General features: G+C 45.6%; 1 protein-coding gene and 1 long non-coding RNA gene across 6 annotated transcripts in view; one reads left to right on the top strand and one right to left on the bottom strand.

Annotated features, from left to right (window-relative positions):
* CMTM8 (CKLF like MARVEL transmembrane domain containing 8) overlaps positions 1–16,326 on the top strand; it is a 149,107-nt gene that overhangs the window by 89,868 nt on the left and 42,913 nt on the right. The gene's annotated exons all lie outside the window — the stretch shown is intronic.
* LOC128929960 (uncharacterized) lies at positions 444–14,657 on the bottom strand. The gene is made up of 2 exons (XR_013528714.1): positions 7,223–14,657; positions 444–6,092 (listed from the first exon to the last, which is right to left on the bottom strand). It is a non-coding gene; the product is annotated as an uncharacterized LOC128929960 (long non-coding RNA).

The raw sequence follows: 16,326 nt of genomic DNA on the forward strand, positions 1-16,326 counted from the left end.
TGCACTCAGAAGCAGTTAAACATCCAGAGGGCAAGTGGACTGAGGGAATGACAGACTCCAGAAAGCAGCCTGGCCAAGTGGGAGAGGCCCTCCAGCACAGTGACTCTCAGCATGAGGGCACGGCTTCTCACACCGCCAGCGCTGGGGCAAATGTGTGGCATCTTTGGTGGAGGGAAGCATTTCATAATCCTCCTTGTTTGATTTTTATTTCATTTCTTTTGAGATTGACACTAAAGAGTAGCTGTGTGGCTTTTGATACATGCACAGTTGTACAACCACACCTGAACCTTTTTGTGTGATGTCCCGCCCTCCTCCCACCTTCCTCCCTAGTGCCTAAAGGTAGAAGGACAGAGGTGGAGCTATCCCAGGTAGAGCCGGTTCTCAGGCTCTGTGCAGTCCCTTCAGGGGACCTGTGGTAAAGTAGAGTCGGCACAATTCAAGGCTTGTACATGTAAGATTTTATCTTGACCTCGAACTGGGCTGTGGACCTGTGGCAGTGCTGGGAGGCTCTGTAGCAGAAAGGAAGCCTAGACCTGCCTTTCAGCCAGGTCTCCAGCAGCTTTGCAGAATGTGCTTTTGAACATAGCCCTTCACTGCTGTAAGCCTCAGTTTCCCTCCCTAAAAGAGAGATGGTCATATCTCTATCATGCAACTTTGTAGCTAAATGAGATGTGAGCAACGTAAGGTGATGTCTTATAGAAATATCGTGCTGGTTAGAGGTAAGAGGTTTACTGTCATTCATAAGCGTTTCTCTCCCACACAGAAGCAGCAGTTTTTATAGAGACTGGCCTCTTCCTCACTACTCTCTCATCGTCTTTCCTGTTGCTTCTTTCCTATAAGCCTTTATCTCAGTTGTATTCCTTAGGAGATAGCATTCATTTTGTTCTTCTCCTCTTTGCCTTTTATACCCCATGCTTCACCAAAACAGAAGGAAATCGTCTTTGTCTGTTTTCTGTTGCTATGGCTGAATACCCGAGACTGGGTAATCTATTAAGAAAACCATTGTCTCTTCCAGTTTTGGAGGCGGGGAAGCCAAAGGTCAGGGCATCACAGCTGATGAGGGCTTTCTTGCTGGTGGGGACCCTCTGCAAAGTTTTGAGGCGGTATAGGCCATCACATAGCAAGGGGGCTCACGAGAGACAGTAAGACTGGCTTTTAAAACAGTCTCCCTTTTGTCATAACAAACCTACTCCCTTGATAACTCATTAATCCATGAATGGATTAATCCATTTATGAGAGCAGAGCCCTCAGGATCCAATCACCTCCCAGAGATCCCACCTCTCAACACGGCTGCATTGAGGACCAAGTATCCAACATATAAAAATTTGGGGACCACATTCAAACCACAGCAGAAACCAACATGTGAAATGGAAAAGTGTTTAAAGAAGTAAGTAAATGTGGGAGCCAGGTTAGCAGGTGACCGCAGATAACGCCGTCCAGGCCTGCGGGCAGAGGTGGCCCTGGAATACACCAGATCCAATCCCCTCACTTTAAGCGTCTTTCACGAATTTGTCCAGTGTTCCTGAAGACCCTAAGCTGTCTGCCTGGGGCTGGCTGCTGCTGTACTTACTGCTGACCCAGGACCATGATCCAAGTATGTTTCACTGATTCTGGGGGAAGGTCTGTTCTTTGTGAGTCCTGAGAAGGTCTTTGATTGGGGCATCAGCATTCAGTATTCCTCTTAAGTCTCTGGTGCGTGGAGCAGCCCATGAGAAAGAGGGAAGAAGATAGGGCTTCTTAAACCTGAGCTGCCTGGGCTTGTGAAGACGCCTTGCTGGGCTCCTTCCAGAAATGCTGACTCAGCAGATTTGGCTGTGGCCCGAAAGTCTGGTTTTCTCACGTGCTCCTGGGGGATCCTGATCCTGCTGGCCTGGGACCAGACCACATCAATGGAGAAGCCATGGCTACAAGGCGCAGAGGTTGGCAGATTACAGCCCAGCGGCCAAGTCCAGCCAGCTGCCTGTTGTAAAAAAAATTTTAGTGAACACAGTTGCTCCCCATTCATTTACCTATTGTCTATGCTGCTTTCATGCTACAGTGTCAGAATTGAGTAGCTGTGGCAGAGACCATGTGGCCCACAAAGCCAAAAATATTTACTATTTGGCCTTTTACAGTAAGAGCATGCCAGCCTCTGCTCTTAAGGCTCCTCAGCACCCTGAGCCCAGCCGTTCTAAAGGCATGGGAAACCTCCCACTCCTTTCCTTCACTGACTGAGTACCCTGGACCATTACTGCTAAGAAACCAGCTCTGCTAAGCATTAAATCATGTTCTCTGGGAGAAAAAAACATGAAACTAGGCCAGGTGTGGTGGCTCACACCTGCAATCCCAGCACTTTGGGAGGCTGAGGCAGGTGGATCATGAGCTCTGAAATTCGAGACGAGCCTGGCCAGCATGGTGAAACCCCATCTCTACTAAAAATACAAAATATTAGCCAGGCATGGTGGTGCATGCCTGTAGTCTCAGCTACTCTGGAGGCAGAGGCAGGAGAATTGCTTGAACCCTGGAGACGAAGGTTGCAGTGAGCTAAGATCGCACCACTGCCCTCTAGCCTGGGCAACAGAGTGAGACTCCATCTCAAAAAAAGAAATGGAAAAGCATGACAGTGATATTACTGCTTTTACCTCTATCTTTACAGACACCTTAAGACCCTGTTGCAACCTAGGTGATGATGTACCCATCTTGTGGAGGTACAAACTGAGGCTCAGAGACATAGTTATGCCTGTGGTCACACAGCAAATTCATAACAAAGCTGGGTGTCCCAGGCTTTGTACCTAACACACTACCTATTGTATATAAGACAAAATTGGATGGTACTAGGTATATTAGCCGTCTAATTCTGTGTAATAAATTACCCTCAAATGTAATGGCCTAAAGCAGTTGTAGACCTTTATTATCACTCACAGTGTCTATACATGAGGAATTCAGAATCAACTTGGCTGAGCAGCCCTGGCTCAGGTGTTTTCCTGAGGTTCCATCAGATGTCAGCCAGAGCTGCAGTCATTTAAAGTTTAACTGGGGCTGCAGATTTCACTTCTGAGGATTCAGCTTGGAGAATCAGCTTCACTCACGTGGCTGGCAAGCTGGTGCTGGCTGTTGGTGGGAAACTTCAGTTCTGTTCCATGTTGACCTCCCTGCAAGGCTGCTTGAGTGTCCTCACAACATGGCTGCTAGCTTCCCCAGAGGAAGTGACCCAAGAGTGAGACAGCTGGAGGAGGCTATCTCCTTTTTATGACACAGCCTCCCAAGTCACATAGCATCATTTCTAACACATTCTGCTCATCAAAACCAAGTCACTAAGTCGCACTTACCTTCAAGAAGAGCATCAAAGAGGTTGTGGGCATATTTTAAAGTCAGCCCAATAGACTGATTTCCATTCCATTGCCTGCTGGGAAAATCAGGATCCAGTGGTATTGTCACATTGTTGTCTTTAGCTGATCATAGAATATCAGACTAAAGTCCTAAGGGTCATTACAGAAATGCAAATAAAAGCCACATTGAGATACCATCTCACGCTAGTTAGAATGGTGATCATTAAAAAATCTGGAGACAACAGATGCTGGAGAGGATGTGAAGAACGCTTTTATACTGTTTGTGGGAGTGTAAATTAGTTCAACCATTGTGGAAGACAGCGTGGTGATTCCTCAAGGATCTAGAAATAGAAATTCCATTTGGCCCAGCAATCCCATTACTTGGGTATATGCAGGGTCTAGCCCCACAGGGTGTAGCAGGTGTTCATTTGTGTGCAGAGACAATAGATCGTAGAAAAGAAAGAGACAAGGACACAGAGATAGGAGAAGAATTCAGCTGGGCTCAGGGGACCACTGCTACCAAAGAGGCATGGAGCCCAGCAGTGGCCCTGAAAGCCTGGACACACTGATAATGATTGTATACAAGGCAGGGGGGCAGGGTCAGGAGAGTGATTGGTAGGGGTCAAGGAAATCACATTCTTACAATACGGGGGGGGCCACATGGGTACAGTTCAGGGGGTCACGTGGGTACAGCACAGAGGGCCCTTACCTCTCAGGTAGCCACTGCAAAGAGGGGAGGCATATACTTCAGTATCTTTCTATGTACTTATCAGAGAGATCAAAGACTTTTAGGATTCCTCTATTCTCACAGCTTCTAAGAATTTACAAGGTGGGAAAGTGGAACATGAAAGTGGACGAGGATGGTGACCACTGGAGCACAGCACCACGGAGAGGTGTTTAAACCCCTGGATGTCTGTGGGCCGGCCTGGCTAGTGTCAGATCTTCCTCAAGAGCTGGCAGGGCAGAGTTTTCTGAACTCCCCAGTGAGAGGGAAACTCCCCCTCACAGCTAAGTAACGGGCGCCTCCCCAGACGCTGGCGTTATGGCAAGGCCTGCCTGCTAGGTAACCGGTGCCTTCCCAGGCGCTGGTGTTACTGCAAGGCATTTACTCTCACCTCCTGATCACTTCTCACAATGTCCCTTCAGTTCCGAATTATATTTCACCCGATTATGTCTTTACTCTAAAACTAAAATGTTCCTACAATAAAGCAAAGATCAATAGCGAATAATGATATAATAAGATTGATTATATAATTGATTCTGTGATTGAATCTAATATCTATTTGGTGTCATTTCTATAAGTAATCAGTAAATATATCATGGCTATAATTAAGTAATCAGTAAATCTATTTGGTACCATTGCTATAACTAAGTAATCCGTTATTTATCTTGCTGGGACAGATTGTGCCTTCAGTCTCTTGCCGTGGCACCTGGGTAACTTTCTTCCCACAGGTATATACCCAAAGGATTATAAATCGTTCTGTTATAAAGACACATGCACACGTATGTTTATTGTGGCATTGTTCACAATAGCAAAGACTTTGAATCAACCCAAATGCCCATTGAGGATAGACTGGATAAAGAAAATGTGGCACATATACACCATGGAATACTATGCAGCCAAACAAAAGGATGAGTTCGTGTCCTTTGCAGGGACATGGATGAATCTGGAAACCATCATTCTCAGCAAACTGACATAAGAACAGAAAACCAAACACCACATGTTCTCACTCATAAGTGGGTGTTGAACAACGAGAACACGTGGACACAGGGAGGGGTCTGTTGGGGGGTGGGGGACTAGAGGAGGGAGAACAGGGTGGGGGGATTGGGGAGGGATAACTAGGAGAAATACCTAATGTAGGTGATGGGGGGATGGAGACAGCAAACCACTATGGCACGTGTATACCTATGTAACAATCCTGCATGATATGTACATGTACCCCAGAACTTAAAGTATAGTAAAATCAATTAAATTTGATTTTAAAAAAGATAATTCAGAAATTACTAACAATATCTAGGCCTCAAGTTTTGTTCTAATCTGGAGTAGAGTATCCAGAGGAATCCTATGGTGGGACTTCAGAAGAGGTCAGAGAGGGCCAGGAGATGCCCATTTTCATGTTGTTTGAAAATAGAAAGACAACCATATGGTTCAGAATTCTCCGGGGCAATTGAGACATGCTTCTCCCAAGAGCCAGCTCTCCATTCCCTAATACAAACTACCTTTCTAGCCAAGTGCCTTGTTGGAGAAAGCAGCAAGACCTGAGCCCTTCAGTTGTACTGGTTGAGGCGCCACACAGTTCCCCATTAAAGTATTAAACACACTTCAGTAAGAACTCTGCAGGGGTGTGAGGAGGCGGCTGTGAGTTTGTAGATTAAGTTTGCCCTTCCATGTCTTTACTCGTTCATCTTTGTCTCAGCCAGCTGACCGCTTTTCTTGTCAGATCTGTTTCCAGGCAACGTCTGGTACTAATGGGCGAGAGTTGAGTTTATTCTTCCGTGCCCTGCCACCTCTGTGCAATGCGTTTTAAGTGTAGGAACTCTTCCAGACAGATGGTAAACTCTGATCTCTGCCCATTGAACAGGGTCTGGTTGTTTTGTCTTTTATAAGCAGTGTTTGGGTACCCTCTAGTGGATAAATGAAGATGGTCGCCTTGCTTGCTAAACAGAAGGGCTCCTAACCTGGAATGGAAGTGGAGATTACTGATTTAAAGAGTCCCTGTGTCGAAGGGCCAGTGGCTCAATGGATAACGCGTCTGACTGTGGATCAGAAGAGTCCCTTTGACTCTGGAAAGCAAACGTAGAAAGGGGTCAGTTTCAGGACAGCGTAACTCCTTGATGGTCCAGGCAGGAGGTACACTCTTTTGTTGTTTGATCTTCTCTGGCTTGATATGTTAATAACCTGATTTATTTGAAACACAGGTAACAAAAACATAAGTGCACATATGTGTGACGGTAAACAGGAATTGGCAAACTTTTTCTGTAAAGCACCAGATAGTAAATATTTCAGGCTTTGTAGCCAAGAGGTTGCATGTTCTGCTGTTGTAGCGTGAAAAGAGCCATGGATGATGCATTCATGAATAAGCATGTCTGTGTTCATTGACTGCACAGAACAGAAACCATGAGGCCGTGGGCCAAAGTTTGCCAACCCCTGGAGAAAAAAAACTAAATCGTGTTTGTCTCTTGCACCAGATGGCAAATTCCTCCTGTGCGGAGACCCCAAGCCTCATTCACCTTTGTACCCTGGGCACTCAGTATTGTGCATGGCACGTGGCAGATGCCCACAGCTTGTTTACTGACCCCAACTGGCTCTTATGTCAGACTCTGTAGAATATCACCTTTCTTGCAAGGTTTCGTGGAATTCATTGAATTGAAAGCCGCATGCTCTCTGACTTGGGTGTTTAAGCCATCAGAGAAAAATAGGATCAGTTGCCACCCTGTTTTACATCTACTTGTCCTTAACCTAGATGCCATGTGAAAGGCCAGCATGTCAAAGGCCTTATTGTGATCAGCCCTATTCAGTCTGAAGATCACACTCCCTGGGGACCAACAGTGATGGACAACTGATGGGCATCTTGTTTTGCAGAACTGGGAGTGGGTTTGCCCAGGAGCTTCTGCTGCTTTTAGTAGAATCTCCATATGCCCAGAACCTTGCACCTGGGGAGGGGCTGGCTGGTGGCATTCTAGGTAATGTCCCATCCCTCACGCAGCAGGAACATGGCGGGAGCCAACTTCTCTGTCTCAAACACCAGCCTGTTCCTCCAAGTCAGGTTTATGATCTGCCAACAGTTTTTTCCAGGTATTAATCACAATAGCAACTATCATTTGTAGAGCATATTGTCTTGTGTGGATTTTAGAAAATATGTATTATCCCAACATATTGATGACGACACTGAGACCCAGAAAAGTTAACTTACCTGTGGCATGATGTTGATGTGTAGTACAGTTTCAAAGCTTCGGGCTGGGCGCGGTGGCTCACGTCTGCAATCCCAGTACCTTGGGAGGCGGAGGCGGGTGGATCACCTGTTGGAGTTTGAGACCAGCCTGACCAACATGGCGAAACCCCTCTCCAATAAAAACACCAAAATTAGTCAGCTGTGGTGTAGCGTATCTGTGATCCCAGCTACTCGGGAGGCTGAGGCAGGAGAATCACTTGAACCCAGGAGGTGGAGGTTGCAGTGAGCCAAGATTATGCCACTGCACTCCAGCCTGGGCGACAGAGCAAGACTCCATTTCATAAAAAAAAAAAAACAAAAACCCAAAGCAAAAATCTGTTTTGGGGGCTGTGTGGGTCAGATGAGGTAAGGTACAAGAAGAGCTTCCTTACTCCATAGTAGATATTATATTAGTACCTGGGGCTTAGGCATATAGGTCCTCAATAAATATTGGTTGAATAGATGAAAGCTATTTGCCTAGTCACACTGGTGGTAAGAATTCAAAGCCCAGCTCTTCCTACCAGGCCAGATGGCCTTGGCATTATACCATTTAACCAAATAGGAACAGGGGGCATGCTAACCATGGTACTGAGGTGGCCTTGTGGCATGCAGGTGTCCACACAGGGCCAGGAAGACAGAGCTGCAGGTTTAAGCATTCACAGTTCACATAGCCCGACACCTTGTTGGCATTAGTACTCATGAGAGCACTCTCAAGCTCAGTCCCTATATCCAGGGAGCTGGAAATGGACTTCGTGGCTCCACGCAAGTATAAAAAGCTTTAGTTACAGAGAAAAGTACATTTTTTACCTGAGAAAGAGGAGAGGTGTTCCTCCTAAGAGCCATTGGAGCTGGGCACAGTGGCTCACACCTATAATCCCAGCACTTTGGGAGGCGGAGGTGGGTGGATCACCTGAGGTCAGGAGTTCAAGACCAGCCTGGTCAACATGGTGAAACCCTGTCTCTACTAAAAAATACACACACACAAAATTAGCCAGGCATTGTGGCAGGCACCTGTAGTCCCAGCTGCAGCTGTTTGCGAGGTTGAGGCAGAGAACTGCTTGAACCTAGGAGGTGGAGGTTGCAGTGAGCGGAGATTACACCACTGCACTCCAGCCTGGGTGACAGAGCAAGACTCTGTCTCAAAATTTAAAAAAGCCATTGTAAACTCTGGCAATATTAGCATAGCAGTGATAACGGACACAGAACCTCGCAAGCACTGTTGTGCATACATTGATTAACTCTTTTTGTCCTCCCACGCCCTAGGAGGGAAGCCTCTCTATCCCCATTTTACAGTTGAGGAAACTGAAACTCAGGTTAGTGACTTGCCCGAGGGTTAATGGCATTCAGGTAGACTGACTTCCAAGTAAGGATTTTCCCCACTAAGCAAATTGTGCCTCTCAGTCTGCTATTACCACGTGTGGTAGTGTCACCCCAGCCAGAGAGGAAGGAGAAGGAAGGAACAGGGAATCAATCAAGACTATAGGATAAATAAAAATAGCACCAGATTGGAAGATGCCGCTGAACGCCGGTTCTGCTTTGACCACTGAGTAGCTCATGACCCTAGGCTGGTTGCTTCTGAATGTGGCGTGGTCTTTTCTTCATTTGTAAGCATCTCTTCATCTGTGAAATGAGGAATTAATCAATCCAACACTAACATTCTTTGGCCTTCAAACCACTGTGGGATAAGTCTTGGCTTTAAGAACAGGTGCCTCCTTGGAGACTGCCTTCTGATGGCAGACCTCCTTTGCAAGTGGACTTCCCCGTGAGCTTCAGGTGTTAAGACCTACAAAAGACCCCTGTCACCAGCTGGGGTGTCTGTCTCAGAGTTTTGGCATTCCTTCCACCACCCACATTTTGCCTGACTAACTCTCATTCACCTATTTGTCTCTGACTTCCTCTGACCATCCGGACTCGGTTGGGTCCTTATGCTTTACATTCTTGTATCAGCATAGTTTCTTTTCATAGGATTTATGACAGTTTATAATTAAATATCAATTGACGTACCTTCTCTAGGGGCAGAGACCGTGTCTGTTTTTCCCCATCGTTACACTGCCATTGAGACCTCAGGTGTTTGTTGGTGTGTTTTTTTGGTGTTTGTTTTGCTTTTTTGAGACAGAATCTTACTCTTATCACCCAGGTTGGAGTGCAGTGGTATGATCTCTAGTCACTGCAAACTCCGCCTCCCAGGTTCAAGTGATTCTCCCGCCTCAGCCTCTCGAGAAGCTAGGATTACAAGCGTGTGCCACCACGCCTGGCTGTTTGTATTTTCAGTAGATACAGGGTCTCACCACGTTGGCCAGACTGGTTTCGAACTCCTGACCTCGAATGATCCACCCATCTCAGCCTCCCAAAGTGCTGGGATTACAGGCATGAGCCACTGCGCCCGGCCAGGACCTCGGGTTTTTGAATGAATGAATGAATGTTGCCATGTGTGCCGTGTTAAATGTAAGCCAGAAGTAGAGCAGGCATGGTAATACTGGTTGGTTCTCTTCCGGCAGGCCACATAACAGCAAATCTAGGATCGCTGATTTCCAGTGCCACTTCACTGCAAGGAATTAGTATCATAAATAATTAAAAATCTAATGCGGTATTTCAGCGGTATGCTGAGATCTCACCAGAACAGTGCAAATCCCCAGAGCTAAGCCAGCTGGGAACAGCTGGTGCATTGCTTCTAGGTTAGCTTAGTTAATTGTCAAAAGTTACCTGTTTTCAAGGCTAGAGTACATTTTCAATAAGGCGCTCCTGCCAGTCAAGGCTTAAGTCAAAAATAAATCAGCCAGCTTGTATCCTATATCAACATAGCATTTCCTGCCCTACCAACAGTGCCTAGAAAACTTGTGTCATAATAATACTCAGGTATTTGAATAAATGAGACTCTTTAACACTGCCATCAGATACTTCCTCTGAGCAGCAGAATCGCTGTCACAAAGCTCTTAGACACCACAGGGAGTCCTCAGGGACAAACGTATTGTCTTTCGGGATGATTTTTAAAATTAGGCTGAAATCGGTGGCTCACACTGGTAATCCCAGCACTTTGGAAAGCTGAGGCAGTAGGATCACTTGAGTCTAGTAGTTCAAAATCAGCCCGGGCAACATACTGAGACCCCGGCTCTACAAAAAAAATTAAAACTAGCTGGGCATGGTGGCACACGCCTGTAGTTCCAGCTGCTTTGGAGGCTGAGGTGGGAGAATCACTTGAGCCCAGGAGGTTGAGGCTGCAATGAGCTGCGACTGCACCACTGCACTCCAGCCTGAGTGACAGAGCAAGCCCCTGTCTCAAAAGTAAAAAACCTGACATTTGTTTTCTTAGTCCGTGGAATAAAGATGGAGTGGGGGTAGGAGGGTACACACGAAGGACAGAGGAGGGCAAGTGAAATCAGCTCACCGAGAGCTGCAGGAGGTGAGGTGATGACTGGCAGTTCACCAAACTTCACTGAACAAAACTTCTTCAGGTTGGGCATGGTGGCTCGTGCCTGTAATCTTACAACAGCACTTGGGAGGCCGAGGTGGGCAGATCACATGAGCCTAGGAGTTCAAGACCAGCCTGGGTGACATGGCAAATCCTCATTTCTGCAAATAAAAAAATCACCCAAGTGTGGCAGTGTAGTCTCACCTATTTATGCTGGTAGTCCCCGCCACTCAGAAGCCTTAGGTGGGAGGATCACCTGAGCCCGGGGAGGTCGAGGCTGCAGTGAGCAGTGATCACACCACTGCACTCCAGCCTGGACAACAACAGAATGAGACCAGTCAAAAAAAAATTTTTTTTTCTTCATAGAAAAACACAGATATTCTGGTACCATTCCAAATAGAGGCAAGCAGTTTCCTTCTATAGCACAAGGTGGCAATTGAAATACTTGATGTTTGTGCTGACACTGGATCATCAAAAGGGTTGGCTGTATTAGTAATACTGTATTTAATATTGAAAAGGAGATACAGAAAATATATTTAATTGAGCTCCTTATTGTTCACAGGAGAGGTTGGAAAAGAAACCTTAGGTCACTAAAAAGAAACGTTTAGCTCCATAAAAGGTATCCATCATCTATCAAAAACCAACAACACATATAAAAATGTAAAACACTAAAATGATAAAATAGAATAAAATAAGGATTGCCACCATCACCTGTGTTCTGGAAGATGGTTCTGGAGATTCAAGCCAATGCAATCATTTACAAAAAAAGAAACAAGTGGTATAAATATCGGAAAGGACCAAAACTGCTGTTATTGCAGACGTGTTAGCCAGAAAATTCTAGAAATCAGCTGGGCATGGTGGCTCACACCTGTAATCTCAGCACTTTGAGAGGCTGAGGTGGGCAGATCACCTGAGGTCAGGAGTTCATGACCAGCCCAACCAACATGGTGAAACTCGGTCTCTACTAAAAGTACAAAATTAGCTGGGTGTGGTGGCCCATGCCTGTAATCCCAGCTACTTGGAAGGATGAGGCAGAAGAATTGCTTGAACCTAGGAGGCAGAGGTTGCGGTGAGCCGAGATTGTGCCATTGCACTCCAGCCTGGGGAACAAGAGTGAAACTGCATCTCAAAAAGAAAAAGAGAGAAAAGAAAATTCTAGAAATCAACTGACATAAGCAGGGTGGTCAAATACCTGTAGACCTAGAAGACTTGTAACAAACAGCAGTTCTCACTCCCTTAACTCCCCATGTGTCTCCACAGAGACAGCTACTCTGGCTTTACCCATATCTGTAGTTAATATGTGAGCTGCCATCTTCTGATTTAACTCTACGTGTTAACTAGTCACTTCTTGTTACCTTCTCTCTTAGCTTGGGCCGCCATAACAAAATACTAGAGACTCATAGACTAAGTGGCTTAAACAACAGGAATTTCCTTCTCACAGTGCTGTAGACGGAGTCCAAGATTAAGGTGTCAGCAGGGCAGGTGTCTGGTCGGGGCTCTCTCTTTGGTCGCAGATAGCCCCCTTCTTGCTGTGTCCTTACATGGCCTCTCTCTGGTGCACACTGGTGGAGAAAGTGTGACAGGAAGCTCTCTGGTATCCCTTTTCATGAGGACATGAATCTCATCATGAGAGCCCCCACCCTCATGACTGCATCTAAACCTTACTACCTACCAAAGGCCCTACCTCCTGATACCATCACACGGATTTAGAGCTTCAACATGTGGGTTTGGGAAGCACCCAGTTTGGTCTGTGGCACCAGCTACATGATTGAAGTTTTCTTTCTCCATGTTCTAATTCTTTTTGTTTCTTTTTTTTGAGACAGGGTCTTACTCTGTCATCCGAGCTAGAAGGCAGTGGCACAATCACAGTTCATTGCAGCCTCAACCTCCTGGGCTCAAGCAATTTCCCCACATCAGGTTCCTGAGTAGCTGGGACTATAGGCGCGCACCACCGTGCCTGGCTTGCTTGCTTGCTTATTTATTTAATGTAGTGACAGAGCCTTCCTATGTTGCCCAGACTGGTCTTGAACTCCTGGGCTTAATCAATCCTCCCACCTCAGCCATCCAAAGTGCTGGGATTCCAAGGTATGAGCCACGTGCTCGGTCTATAATTAGTTTATGATTGAAGTAAATAATCTGTGTGTATTATCCTTACATAAATATTAGCTAGAGCTGAATGCTGTAGTGAACAATGATTTATTTTGGTTTTTACTAAGGTTAATAATAGTGAGTTTGTTTTGGTTTTTTGCTTAGTTTTTGGTTTTTGTTTGTTTATGCGTTAGTTCTCTCTTTATATAGACTTTGGTTCTAGAAACAATTCACCTGCAGCTGACTGGCCGGACCAGCACACCCTGATGGGCTGGACTATTTACAGGCCCATTGCAGGCTGTACTTTGGCCACCTCCAGAACAGCACTCAGCTGTGACACCAAAATAAGTTAGGTCCGGCCGTGTGGGGCGGAGCAGGGACAGGGCTATACGCAAGTGCTGTGGGGCTCGGCGCCTCAGGGCTGTCGAAGGCCAGGCTTTGTAGCTAATTTTGTCTCACATCTTTTCCAATTGCTTCTCAGGGAAGTTTCTCACAAGGCCAATCTCCTCACATAATCGGAGTCCCCATTTTGATCTTGGATCTGTTTCTCCAGGGGTCCTCCCTTCACTGTCATCTGTGGAATTCCTTTTGCCCATCTGTTGTGTTGAATTTGTTTTGTTCTCTTTCTTGCTTTTCTCCCTCATTTTGGTGGAGTAAGTTCCCTAATAGCTTCAACTGATAAAAAGAAAGTGAAATGGGCCAGGCGAGGTGGCTCATGCCTGTAATCCCAGCACTTTGGGAGGCCGAGGCAGGCAGATCACGAGGTCAAGATATCAAGACCATCCAGGCCAACATGGTGAAACCCCATCTCTACTAAAAAAAAAAAATACAAAAATTAGCAGGGCATGGTGGCGTGCACCTGTAGTTCCAACTGCTCGGGAGGCTGAGGCAGGAAAACTGCTTGAACCCAGGAGGCAGAGGTTGCAGTGAGCCCAGATCGCACCACTGTACTCCAGCCTGGCGCCTGGCTACAGAGCCAAGACTCTGTCTCAAAAAAAAAAAAGAAAGAAAGTGAAATAACATCAGGCATGGTGATGAGAGCCTTTGATGTGGCTTGGCTGTCTTGAGTCACTCTGCTCCAGTCTGGCTCCTTCTGTGTCTCAGGCACCTGTCATGCTTGGATTTCCCTTCATCCTGGAGATGACCTTCACCCCTTTCTGTGGTTCTCTTGTTAGTTTATCATGCTGCCTTTTTGAAAGTTTATGCTCTCATTTTGGGGAGTCATATCCTTCCATAGATTCCTAAGTGTGGATGGAAGGTAAATTTTTTTGATATTACATATGTGAAAAAAATATATATTCTCCACTTCCTCTTAATTGATAATTTTTGCCAGGTAATTTCTAGATCAAAAATAATTTTCTTTCAGAAATTTGAAATCATTGGTCATTGTCTTCTAACATTCTATTCACTTCTAGAAAAGGTTAAATAAAGCCATTCTTGTTTCTGTCTCTTTTGGCAACCTGTTTGTTCTCTGGTGGTTTAAAGAACCTTCTCTTTGTACCTGATGTTCCGAAATTTCACGATGTACCTTGATTTGGGTTTATTTCATCTATAGTAGTGCTGGATACTTAGAGGAGTCTTTTTCATAGAAATTCACATCCATAAATTCTGAGTTTTCTTGAGTTATTTGAGTTTTCTTGAGTAGTTGATTTCTTTCCCTCCGTTTTCTTCACTTTCTGTTCCTGGAATTTGTTTTTTGGGTTTTTTGGTTTTTTTAGACAAAGTCTGGCTCTGATCTCAGCTCACTACAGCCTTGACCTCCCTGGCTCAAGCAATCCTCCTACCTCAGCCTCCCAAGTAGCTGAGACTACAGACAAGTGCCATCACACCCAGCTAATTTTTGTATTTTTTTTGGTAGAGATCGGGTTTTGCCATGTTCCCCAGGCTGATTTTGAACTCCTGGGGTCAAACAGTCCATCCACTTCAGCCTCCCAAAGTGCTGGGATTACAGGCATGAGCCACCTCACCTGGCCCCTGGAACTTATTAATCAGATGTTTGACCCTCTGAGCCCTTCCACTAACTTTTTCACTTTACCTCACCTGTTTTTTTCTTTTTGTTGTTATGTTTTCTAGGAGGTTTTCTCAATTTCATCATGTAACATTTCTGTTGAGTTTTTACTTTCTACTATTCTGTTTTTAATTTCAAAAACTGTTTTTGTTTTGAAGAACTACCTTTGTCTCCTCCTTGCAACCTCCTGTTTTTCACTTTTGTGAAATCTTTTCTCTCTAGGATACTGATGATTTTGGAGTCGAAGGTGGTTTTTTCTACTGCTTCAAAGTTTCTTTCTTCCAGTTCATCTTTTGGTTTTTGCTCTCTATTTATATAGCCATATAGAAGGCTTTGCTCCTGGAGTGCAGAGCTGTCTGGATGCCCTTAGCATGTGGATGGGGCTTCTGAACCTTGAACTTCACTGAAGATTGACCTGGCTGGGCTGCATGTTGGGGAATCCCCTAAGTCAGTATCTTTGTCTTTTTTCTTGTGCTCGTAAGGATCTAGCTGTGTTCTTAGAACCCAGCAGAGGGAAAGGCTAGGGATTGGGCGGATGAGGAAGTCTTCATACTGAATACAAGCCCCTTGTTTTCACTATAATATTCAAGCCCCGTGTCCCTCAATCCAGAGACTACTTCCTTTTACCTTCTTTACAGTGTTTCTCAATCAGAAGTAATTTTGCCTCCCAAAGAATATTCAGCAATATCCAGAGACATTTTCGATTGCCATTTTCAATTGCCACTAAGAGTGGGTAGGTGGAGCAAAGCTGCTGACATCAAGTAAGCAGAGGACAGGGAAACTGCTGTGCACATCCTACAGTGCACAGGGGAGCCCTCTGCATCAAGAATTGTATTGGCCCAGGCAGAGCATGGTGGCTCACACCTGTAATCCCAGCGCTTTGGGAGCCCAAGGCAGGCAGATCAGTGAAAATCAGGAGTTCCAGACCAGCTTGGCCAACACGTTGAAACCCCATCTCTACTAAAAATACAAAAATTAGCTGTGTGTAGTGGCACATGCCTGTAATCCCAGCTACTCAGGAGGCTGAAGCAGGAGAATCAGTTGAACCTGGGAGGTGGAGGTTGCGGTAAGCCAAGATCACGCCACTGCACTCCAGCCTGGGCAACAGAGCGAGACTCCATCTCAAAAAAAAAAAAAAAATTATTGGCCCAAAATGTCAATACACCTGAGGTTGGGGAATCCTAATCTAGAGCATAAACTTTCACACTAATGATGGAAGTGGGGTAGTCACCCAGCAGCTTGCAGTAGAGCAGAAGGTAAGGACCAGCAGTCCTTATTTTAGCCGCTCCTCTCCCACCCGCATCCTCTGCTTCCTGTCCTAGAGCTACCTGAGTCTTTTCAGACTTTGCAGTGAAGTTGGTTTGTTTCTCGACTTACCCGTTAGCCACCTTAGAACTGGGCTTTCTCGGGGTCGTTACATCAGTTATCCATCGCTCACATGTGTTCTAAGCTTCTAAAAATGTTACGGTTGTCTCTTTTCCTATTCAAGCCATCCTCTTGAAAATTTTAGAAGGGTTTTTGGAGGGAGCAAAATTGGGTGTTGAGTCTGATATACTTTCCCAGAATGCTAAAAATACATGA

The sequence above is a fragment of the Callithrix jacchus genome, chromosome 17, assembly GCF_049354715.1.
Source record: "Callithrix jacchus isolate 240 chromosome 17, calJac240_pri, whole genome shotgun sequence".
Classification (NCBI taxonomy): Eukaryota; Metazoa; Chordata; class Mammalia; order Primates; family Cebidae; genus Callithrix; species Callithrix jacchus.